Below are 11,456 nucleotides of genomic sequence, written 5' to 3'. Positions count from 1 at the left end.
GAGGACGCTTCAGAAAGGAGGCAGGGGTGGAACTGAGCCCGTGAGTCCGGCAGGATGAGGTAGGGAATGGCACCAACCAGGACAGGGAGAAGAGCGTCAGGAAGCACTGAGAACTGGGACAGTCTGGAGAGAATAAAATCAAAGTTCTCACGTGGAGTCCTGAAGAAAAGGCTGGAGGGACATTGGGGGCAGCTGGCAGGAGCGGGGAGCCTGGGGGTGGTAGATTGGCAAGAACCTTGAGAAGAAGGCTAAGGATTTCGAACTTTCCTTCTGAGTCAAAGTGTGGATGCAACCCATCAGGGGGCCAGGAAATGAAGATACTGGGGCCGCATCAGCATTCGCTTTAATGAAGTGAAATCGAATAAAATGGAATAGACTAGAATAAAATAGAATGGAATGGAATGGAATAAATGTCTGAGAGGGTGTCATGTAGGAAAAGTAAACCTTATTTCACTCATCTTGTCGCGGGTTTTCCTGGGGGGGGGTGTGTATATGCACATATATGTATGCACGTAAGCATGTATCTCTGCACATGCTTACAGATGCAGTGGGTCACGTTCTAAAATGCATTTCTTTGCTGTGGGATTTTGAGTAATGACGTGTTGACATGGATGTTTCAAGGTGCATCGTGAAGTGATTTGAGGGATTGGTTTCAGGGCAGAGGGTCTGGCAGGCAGTGGCAGAGGGAGGAGGCAATCAAAAGAGCTGATGGGCCGGCCCCATGGCCAAGTGGTTAAGTCTGCATGCTCAGAGTTTCCCAGGTTCAGATGCTGGGTGCAGACCAAGCACTGCTCATTGAGCCATGCTGAGGCGGTGCCCCACATGGCAGAACTAGAAGCACCTACAACCAGAATATACAACTATGCACCCAGGGGCTTTGGGGAGAAGAAGGAAAAAAAAAAGAGTTGAGGGGTGGTGACAGCAGGAAAGGGATGAGCGGCTGCCAGCCCCGCTGAGAGGAAGAGGGCCTGCTGCCAGGGGTCCAGAGAATGGAGACAAGGATTCCACGGCTGCAAGGGACTCGGCGGCTCCTGCCCAGGGCAGGGCTGGGGTTTCCAATGCCCAGTCCCAGGGGCCACCCCCCAGGCTGCTGGAGTTCCCAAGACAGCAAAGTGTGTGTGCTTGTGCGTGTGTGTTTTGCTAAAAAAAACCCTTATTTTTCCAAAACTCCCACTGTTGTGCATTCCATCATAATTTCTTTTTGGATTTTTGAACTTTTAGTTTAAAAAATGCTTAAATTTTAAATATCACATTTCAATAATTCCTGTTTCCACTTTATATCACCATGCACATGTAGGTATGACACCTGAGGTAGGTATGATTGTTATTCCAAAAAAACATTTGAGGATCAAATGACCTACTTATGTGTGTTGTACTTGAAGTTCTTGGAATGAACACAGCAGTGTTGGCTGTCATTATGATTTCAGGAATCGCTTCTCCAAAGTGGGAATATATGTGTCTTGGCCATGAGAGGAGGGTGATACTGAAAGGATTAATTATACTCTTGTCTCCAATGCCAATTTACCTCTGCACTTACAGGACTGAGCTAGAGAGCCCCGAACCCAAGCCGTGGGCAGAAGACAGCACGCAGCATAGTCTGGCAGGAGCCAAGGGTGCCAGCAGGGAGATGGTAGGGGAGGAGGGACCATGAACCAAGCTGAGGACTAGTGGATGACCACCAAGGGGGTCTCTGCTGCTCAGCACCCAATGGCATCAGAAATCTTGGTCACGGTGTGTCTCTTCCAATGAGAATCAAGATGAACGCACAACCTTCCTTTAAACAGAATCAGACACATCGTAGAATAAAATCATCGTTCCAAATACGATTGTAAAGGAAGGCGCCACAATTTCTGCCAGCAGCCTTGAAGATTAGTGGCCTAGTTGAAAATTCACAAGAATGGTAGACCGTAGTGGCTAAGTTTGACGTGTTATGTGCAACAGCCTGAGGATGAATTCCACCCGACGATTACTAATAGCGTGACTCTAAGCAAGTTCTTCAACCTTCCTGTACCTTAGTTTCTTCTTCTGTAAAGTATAAGGATGAATGAGATTATATATAAAACCCCCAGAGTAGTGCCTGGTCCATAGTAAGGCTTCAACACTTGTTTGTATCCAGCGCCATTTTACCTAAATGAAAGCAAAAATATGCAACATGTATAACCAAGTGTTATAAAATAATAACATACAAAGAACTCTTAAAATCAGTAAAAATAAAAAAAATGCAATCACCCCAATAGAAAAGAAGGGGAGAAGCCTTCTTGAACAAGCAATTCTAAAAGAGAAGAAATCCAAGTGGTCGATCCACCTGGACCAAAAATGATCAACCTCACCTGTAACAATAAAAATACAAATTAAACCGGAATGTCTGAAACTGAAAAGACTAAAAATATTATGTGTTGGTAAGGATGTGGAGCAACTGGAATGCTCATTCATGTCTGGGAGGAAGTTAAATTGATACAACCACATAGAAAAGATATTTAGAATGATCTACTAAAACTGAATATGTGAACAGTGTCTGGCCCAACACTTCCAATCCTGGGCATATACTCCATGGATGTGAGTGCTTCTGTCCACCAAGGCATTACAAGAATGTTCATAGCAGTTTTATTCATTGTAGCTCAAAACTGGAAACAACCAAATATCCTTCGGCAGAGGAATGGATACATGAAGTGTGGTTTATTCACACAATAGAATGGAGTGAGCAATGAGAACAAGCAAACTACAAATGCACACATCAGCAGGAGTGACTCCCAAGGACGAAATGTTGAGTCAAAAAAGCCACATGCAAAAGAGTAATTACCGTATGTTTCAATATATATGAGAGTCACAAACAGGCAAACTGTTCTAAGGTGAAAAAAGGCGGAATAGTGGGGGTGGGGTACATAGAACCTTCTGGAGTGGTGGAAATGTTCTCTATCTCGATCTTGATGGTAGTTATGTAGGCATTGCTATACATAAAAATTCATTGAGTTGTACACCTAAGATGTGTGCATTTTATATGCTATACCTCAATAAAAAGTATTCTAAAAATCTAAAAAAATATGAAGACAAAATGAGATGTTGTTTTCTTCTGTAAAATAGGAAGATGAAGGGGGCTGGCCCAGTGGTGCAGCGGTTAAGTTTGTGCGCTCCGCTTCAGCGGCCCAGGGTTCGCTGGTTCTGATCCCCGGCACGGACCTCCACACTGCTTGTCAAGCCATGCTGTGGCAGGCGTCTCACATATAAAGTAGAGGAAGATGGTCATGGATGTTAGCTCAGCACTGGTCTTCCTCAGCAAAAAGAAGAGGGTTGGTTGCAGATGTTAGCTCAAGCCTAATCTTCCTCAAAAAAGAAAAAAAGGAAAATGAATAATACTTTGTAAATGAACAATCCTCAGTGTTATGATCTTATTTAGTGGGGAGGACGCTTAGTACAACATTTCAGAAGGGCATGTGATCTTATTATCAAAAAGTCTTAAAAATGCCCATCCTGGAGCCAGCCCTGTGGCCTAGTGGTTAAAGTTTCACCCACTCTGCTTTGGCAGCCCCAGGTTGCAGGTTTGGATCCCAGGCGGGGACCTACTCCACTCGTCAGCCATGCTCTGGTGGCATCCCACATACAAAGTGGAGGAAGATTGACACAGATATTAGCTCAGGGCTAAACTTCCTCAGTCAAAAAACAAAAAAGGAGGAAGGATGGCAGTGGATGTTAGCTCAGGGCAAATCTTCCTCAGCAGAAAAAAAAAAAAAAAAAAAGCAGATCCCTAAACTGAGCCTGTTCACCTGTAGAAACTTATCCTAGGAAAATAATCAGACAGATGTACAGAGATACGTCTTCAAGGATGTTTGTCACTTCATTGTTTATAACAGCAAAAAAAAACTGAAGCACCTAAATGTCACCCAACAGAGGACTGAGTAAATAAACATTGCCACATGTATGTGATAGAATATATTAAGCACCCATTAAAAAGGACGGAAAATGATAGTTAATGGAATGGGAAATTCAGCAGATGAAGAGAAAGATGACAAAACAATGAGCTTTTTATAGAACCTATACATTATACTACCTATACATTTTTATTTAAAAGAAAAAAATATATATATAAAAATAGATATCAACCAAATGAGACAATTGTTCTTTCTGAATAGTGGGATTGCGGACAATGTTAATTTTGTTCTTGGTACTTTCTCTGTTTTCTAAACTTTCTATTAACAGAAAACCCGATCACGCTTGAAGAAAATACACTATTCTTGTAAGAAATATGTAGAGAGTTAAATGAAGAAAATCCTAGAGAGCAGTGCTCTTTCCTGCTATGTTTAGTATCAATGTGCAAAAAAGGGCGGCCCCCTGCAGGGTTACGGTAGGGTTGGAAGAGACAACAGATGAAAATATAAGACATGAAATAGACAGCTTGGAGAAGCTACTGCTTCCCTAAGATCACGGGCACGCACGCGCGCACGCACGCACGCACTCTGACCCTCTGGCCACACCCATTGATCTAACCAGATCTATCCAAACTCCTGGGAGTTTGAGGTTGGACGGGAAAGACCCAGACACCAAGAAATTGAGGCCGGGTCACGTAAAGGGCAGCTCTCCGGAAAGAGGCGCAGCTGGGCATGGAAGGGGCAACTTAGCCTGCTGATGCCACCTCTGAGCCCGTGAAACCCCAGTCTCCTTCCAGGACATTCCCAGTTTTAATTACACTTTGATTAAACTGATAAGCCAGAATCCATTTCAGTGGTTTGTAATAAAAAAGGACCTCACCGACTACACAGCTCTTCTGCTGAACTGGGCAGCCTGCCTCCGTTCTCCGGTCCCTTCTCTCGTGCATCCGTGCTCTCAGAAAACGTGTGGCAAAGACAGGCCGTAGGCAGCGTCTGTGCTCAGTGTTTTTTGGACTATCAAGTGGAGAAAGTCACGGTCTTGTTCTTGAGGTCGTAGTAATCCAGCTAAGGGAATTGTAGAGACTCTCAAAAAACTAAGTGAGGCAGATTTATCGAGCTATGTGAGGCCATGGTCTGCACGTGAAGGGACCCCGCACTGCGAAGACGCGCACACGCCCAGCCTGGGAAGGAAAACACCACCTTGGATCGGGGGTTCCTGTTTTCCCTCACAGCCCTTTGCAGTGAGTCTAGACTTTGTAAGTTTCTTCCGTGATTTCTCTTGCTCCTCCATTTAGATGCGAAAAAAAACTATGTACAGCATCTACAAAAATTACTAAGGGCAGCAGAGTGTGTCAAACGCCCTGCTTTATAGGAATTGACTTTTTAATTCTGTTACCACGGAGGCGAATATCTTAGGTTAGGTCAGCTTTGGGGGTTTGCCTTTAGGATTTTGCCTTTGTACCCATTTCAGCATTCCCACCTAATCGGAAGGAGGGAGGGCGGAAGGAGGAGAGGAGGAAGGGAGGCGGCGGGCTTTCGAGAGAGAAGCCCTGCCCTCCTGGTCTTCACTTCCGGCCCTGCACCTCTCTTCCTGCTGCTCTGGAATTCTCCTGCCGCTCCCCCCACATCCTCAGCCGCTTCACCGGGTCTTGGAGAAGTTCAACTGAGATAATGTCAGATGTGAAAGTTCTTTGTAAACCAAAGCATCAACTCCACGTTCGAGTGTTTCCATTATTGCCTATGACTTTGCTCCATCCGTGCAGGGTTGTCTCCCCTCACCCCTGCTTCCCACAGGTGAAGATGAACCCAGATGCTACTCAACCCCGGGCCGAGCTGGCGTCCCACATGGAGATGCTGCTCACTTATGTGGGCCCGGGCAGGGCCACAAAGCCACCAAGACACCCATCAGCTTATCTCAGCCAAGCATAGAGTCTTTAAGGAACCAGCACCCCTGCAAATTCTCAGCCACCACAGGGGGCCTGTGACTGGATGTGTGAGAGGGACGCACGCCGAGGGTGACTAAGCCCTTTGCTGGCACTCTGTGGGCAGCTTGGTGTGCTTGCGATCAAGGATGTGTTTCCAAGTGGGTTCACCCACGAGACACTTCTTTGAACCTCAGGGGTGGGGTGGGTTGTCTGTATCACCGAGGAAGGTCACCAGAGTGAACTTGATGACTTGAAAGAGATACTCAGAAGAGCCGCAATAAAGAGCTCCCCAGACTGGAAACAACAGAACTCGCCACTTACACAGCACTTTTCATCTTCAAAGCCCAGAACCTCAATTAAGTAATTAATAGGTCTGGTCATGTTCGCAGCTCTCTAAAAATGAGACTGGAGGAGCTCTGGCTTTCCCTCCAAGAGAAGTGCTTTCCTGTCAAGCCCAAAGAAGCTCCGGAGAAGGCAACCAGTAATCCAATAACCATTCCCCTTCTGGAGGAGAGTCCCGGATCAGCTCTGCGTTTGCAGGGAATGCCCCAGAACCACCTCCAGACATTGTGGTTTGCTGCCCCCTTGAGGTTATTCTGAGGATAACAGGTAAAGGGGGACAAACAATGCGTCCAGTAATGGGAAGAAAACAGCCGTTTTTGTCTGAGAAGGAGTGTCTGGCATGCCCAAGACCTTAAAGAGAGGAAAATATTAACCCAGGGCATAATAAATCCTCTCTCTTTTTAGTCAAAACCTAGACGGCCTGTGTTGATATTGAGTTAACAATTTCCATGGACTAATACCTTCCGAATGAAATGAAAGAGTTCTTGAATTAATGGATGAAAACTCTCCTTCGCACATCAGAGGACTAAAGGAAGGTAATTGCCCTCGATATTTATTTTCGATTTGGAAAATCCAAAGCCAGAAAGCTTTGAAGAAGTCAAGATCTGATTATAATTCTAGGCTTGGTGCCAGCAGGATAAATTGTCTGGCGACTTTTTGCAGAGTTATCGACTCCATTTGCATCTGCTGCCAGTGGCCCAGCGTGGTACGACAGCGCTCAGAAGAGGGTGCCATTCCGACATCACTGACAAAATGCAGTGTCAGTGCTGGGGCTTCGGGACTGCCCCCCGCTGATCATAACCCATTGCTTCAGGGGGCTGCCAGCACCTCGATCTGCTAGAATAATCTTGTGTTGGGTCCTTCCATGAGGAGTCTTTGGTCTCTGTATGATATGAAGGCAATCTGCCTCCCTGTTCCCATGATTTAGTGCTCTGGGCTGGTGTATCTGGGTACTTCTTGCCCTAGACAAATATTTTTTAATAAATAAAAAGCCCCACCCCGCGCGCATGCACACAAGCATGCACAAAGGGTGTGCCCCAAGCTAAATGCTCTTCATTCAAGTTTTAGATTCATAGGACTTTCAACATGGCCAGGCCTGGTGTCATGGGGAACGGGCCTGCAGTGGTTCCCAGGGGCAGGGAGAGATGGGTCCCAGTGAGCACACTTCAGGACAGTTGGAGAACAGCCAGGAAAGGGCCCATCAGCCCCGCTAACTGGATGCCAGCCAGTAGAAGAGACCCTCATGGTGGGGGTCAGTGGGATACATGTCTGGAGCAGGGACGCGGCTGACTGGGGCTCCCCTCCTCTGCCTACCCCCAGAGCTCAGGGGGGTGAGGTGTTGGGGGTGCTGGAGACGGGGCTTATGGCCAGAGAAGCACAGAGATGATCAGCAAGGAGCAGTCACATCCTCACAAATGGAAACAGCCGTCCCAATTGTCTAGCAATGAAGCCACAGCCGTTGGAGCTGGGTGTCCCCAGACTTTGATCAACTGAGGGGCTGCAAGGCAAAAGGAAGCAGCTCCTGGTCCAGGCAGATGACCTCATCCAAAAGCAGTCCTTTCCAGCTGACGCCCTGAGTGACCCACATGCTCTCCCGGAAAGTCCAGCCTTAAGACGACGCAGCTGCCCGTCATGGAGCAGGTTGCCCAAAACCGCAGGGGGGAAAAAAAATCCAATAACCAAATCCCGATGACCCCACCCTGTCTGCAGTTACTCAGAGCTGGCTGGCCGAGGGCCAGGGAGCAGACCCAGTCAGGCTGAAGTCTATCCAAATTCAATTTTCAATTGAAAATGGAAACAAGTCAAGCCAAGACAAACTCAGAGCCTGACTTAGCAGCAGCAGCTGCCATGGCAAAGGCATTGTCATGGGGGCGCCAAAGGTCGGCCTCCACCATCCCAGGGGATCGTTTATGCCACCACTTCCAGACACCACTCAAGCCCCTTTCATATAGAAACTGACTTACCGCATCACCGCTCTGTGAGTTACTGCTAAGGTCCCCATTTTGCAGGTGAGGAAGCTAAGGCACCAGGAGGCTAGGTGACTTCCCTAAGCTCTCACAGGAGATGGTGGGGCATGCCTGAACCTGGGGTCTGGCTGCAGACCAGCCTCCCAGGGCCAGGCTCTCCACCGCCCCCAGCACCGTCGCCAGCTGCCGGCTCCAGGGGGGTGAACGAGGGTTTGCTACCAGAGAGGTCTGCAGGTCCCCCTGTCCCCCTCAGATACTGACAGTGTGTTTGGTTGTACCTGACATGTTCCCGGGAGCAAAGCTTCGTTTCCGATGTCTGGTGTCCTGAAGACGACACTTCGGTGTCCTGAAGGTGGCATCTTGAGGCTGCTCTTATCTCTGCCTCGGGTTCACGTCTGAGGGAGAAGCTGGTGCCCCGCTGCCCGTGCCAGCCCCCAACACAGAGCCACATGAAGCCCGGTGCCACAGGGGACTCCCGGGGGCAAGTCAGCGTGCTGCGTGGTTCTGCAGCGGCTCTTAGCTGTGGCGCCTGCACAAGGAGATTGACTGCTCTGAGCCTTTTCCCTCCTCTGGAAGCTGCCCTCCATGGGGCTAGGCATCTGCATTGGGGGGAATTTTAAAAGACTGATGTAGAAAAAAATATAATACCTATCTCCTGTGGGAGTTACCAGCCTATTGTAAAGGGAACCTATCCCTCTGTTTATCAATCTGTTTATCTATCTACCTGTCATCTATTTATCTATATCTATCTGTCATCTATCATCCATCCTTTGATATATTTTTCTTTCCTTCTTTCTATCAATCTGTATCATTTATCTATCAATCATCTATCATTTATCTGTCTATATCATCTATCATCCATCCATTTATCCATCTACCTTTCTTTCTATCAACCTATCTATCAACCATCTATAATTTATCTATGTATATCATCCATCATCTACCTACCTATCATCTACCTATTACCTATCTATCTATCAATCTCTATCTGTCATCTGTCTACCTATCTACATGCACACATCTCAGATGTTCAAGCTGTTGAGTAGAATTTTGATTGTGAGTTCTCAAGAACACCTGGGTTAGAGTCCAGTTTCTGGAAATCACTAGCTGTGTGGCCCTGGATAAGTAACTTAACATCTCTATGCCTCTTTTGTTTTTTGCATCCATCAAATGGGAAGCACAAGAATGCTTATCGAATTGGATAGTTGCAAGGACTCAATCAAGAAATGGATGTGAAAGGTTGGTCTGACAGCCCGTAGCCTGTTAGCTCTTGATACGTGGGAGGGCAGCTGCTATGGGCTGGAGCAGGGGCCCAACCTTACTGTGCCCTGAAAGAGACAGCCCAGGGATGTGGGCAGCTTTGAAAGCAGTGCTTTTGGGGAGAGCTCTGGCCTGTACCGGCTGGCCTGAGCTAATTTTTAGTTTTCCTGGAGGGAGCAAAGGCCCCAAGACAAATCGGACGTGGCTGCCAGAGAAGAGAAACTTGAAGAACACAGCTGAGGTTGACACGATGTTCTGGAGAACAGTGAAGACGCTGAAACAGAGCAGGGAGGGTGCAGGTGGGGGACCAGGATGGGGAGCTTAAAATCGCCCGCCGTGGGTCAGCCAGGTGGGACCTGACTCAGATCCCAAAGAGATGCTCTTGCTGGGCCTCAGGACCGCTGTGAGGTGCCCCCTGTGCGAGTCGCAGTCACAGACCCGTGCAGGAGGATGAGGCCCGAGTCTAGAGCATTTCTGGAAAAACCGCTATATATCCTTGAGGATTAGGGCACACTGGGACTGGCTGACTTCCTGCTCCCCGTCTCCACAGCACTGGGCGTGTCCCCTGGCCCTGAGCACAGTGGATGTCTACAGAAGGATCGACAGGGGCATCTGGCGTTGGGCCCTGAGTTGGGGCTGCTCTTTATGTTGCTTCAGGGTTTGCAAGCAGAGTGAGCTTTGGGGAATGTGTCACCTGTTGGGTGACAGAATGTGACAGCAGGCATGCCCGGCTGCCCTACGGGGTGGATCAGGAGGTCCCCTCTGAGGGCTGCACCACGGCGGGAAGCTGGAGAAGGTGAGATCGGCTTCAGTCTCTCGGGGACCCACCTTGGCAACACGTGCTCACAGTGTTCGCTGAACCGCTTCACAGACATTGTGCAGGCTGGACCCACAGACAGGGCAGGGCAGGAGGATCCATCACAGGGAGGACTGAGCATCACCCAGGCCCGAGTGGGACGCTGCGCCTGGCCGCTTCCCAGCCGTGATCCTTGGGACAAATTTCCTCACTCCCCATCTGCAAGTCGGGACAAGGTGACAAATAGCTTCCTTGGAAGTTTCTTCTTGGCCTTTTCTTTCTTCTAGAGAGTCCTGGTGTCAGGAACCTGGATGGACGCTTGTCTGAGAAAGAGGGGGAGTTCAGGGCTAAGGAGGCATCGCAGAGTCCCACCAGGTCCCGGCAGGAAGGGCTCAAGAGACTTTTTAGCTCAGCGATTGTCAGTTATTTTGCACACAGGAATTACCTGGGATGCTTTCTCTACTCGTTTCCTGGAGCTGCTTTAATGAAGTGCCACATGCTGGGTGGCTTACAGCAACAGAAATTTATCCTCTCCAGTTCTGGAGGCCAGAAGTCTGAACTCAAGGTGTCACAGGGTTGGATCCTTCTGAGGCTGTGTAGGCTCCTTCCTTACCTCCCCCTAGTGTCTGAGAATGACCGGCACTCCTTGATAGTCCTTGGCTTGTTGCTGTGTCGCTCCAATTTCTGCCTCTGTCGTTACACGGCCTTCTTCCCTGTGTGTCTGTGTCTTTCCTCCTCTTCTTATAAGGACACCAGTCATATTGGATTAGGCCCCCCCTTACTCCAGTGTGACCTCATCTTCACTAATCACACCTGCCACAGCCTTATTTCCAAATAAGCCCACATTCTGAGGTCCTGGGGGTTAGGACGTCAACAATCTTTCTGAAGGACACAATTCAACCCACAACGTGTGCTAAGAAAAACAGATTCCTGGTTCTCACCCACAGAGAATCTGTATTTTTAATGAGGCTCTACCCTGTCCCCCCCAAAGTGGTTCTGATACAAGAGGCCCATGGACCAGACTCTGAGAAAGCCCCACCTGATAGATAGGTGGAGGTACACAGGTGACATGGGTCACATCCCTCGATTCTCCATCCAGTGCTCCTTCTGCAGCCCCAGAGGAGGCACCTTCTACCTGTTTGAGGCAAGAGTCACCTTGCAACAACTCTGCAAACTGACGTAGTCCAAGGAAATTTAGACAAGTTGCAAAATATTGACCCATTAGGCCATTTTAATGTAAAGCCAATGTTCTGAGTTGCATCTTGTCCCCCACAAAAAAGCTATGGTGATGTCCTAACCCCCA

The 11,456-nt window shown here is 48.3% G+C and overlaps 1 long non-coding RNA gene across 3 annotated transcripts in view; it reads right to left on the bottom strand.

Annotated features, from left to right (window-relative positions):
- Positions 1 to 1,215: 1,215 nt before the first annotated feature.
- The window catches only part of LOC139079933 (uncharacterized), a 25,210-nt gene continuing 14,969 nt past the window's right edge, over positions 1,216 to 11,456 (bottom strand). Inside the window, exons 5-6 of one of the 3 annotated variants that reach the window (XR_011533976.1) lie at positions 4,744 to 10,476; positions 1,216 to 3,317 (exon numbers count right to left, since the gene is read on the bottom strand). This is a non-coding gene — a long non-coding RNA (uncharacterized lncRNA). Of the gene's footprint in view, positions 10,477 to 11,456 lie in introns of all 3 variants that reach the window. The other 2 variants (XR_011533977.1, XR_011533975.1) reach the window with 2 other exon arrangements.

This window comes from Equus przewalskii, chromosome 27, assembly GCF_037783145.1.
Source record: "Equus przewalskii isolate Varuska chromosome 27, EquPr2, whole genome shotgun sequence".
Lineage (NCBI taxonomy): Eukaryota > Metazoa > Chordata > Mammalia > Perissodactyla > Equidae > Equus > Equus przewalskii.
Note: the sequence above shows the minus strand (reverse complement) of the source record. Positions and strands in the feature narration are given on the sequence as shown.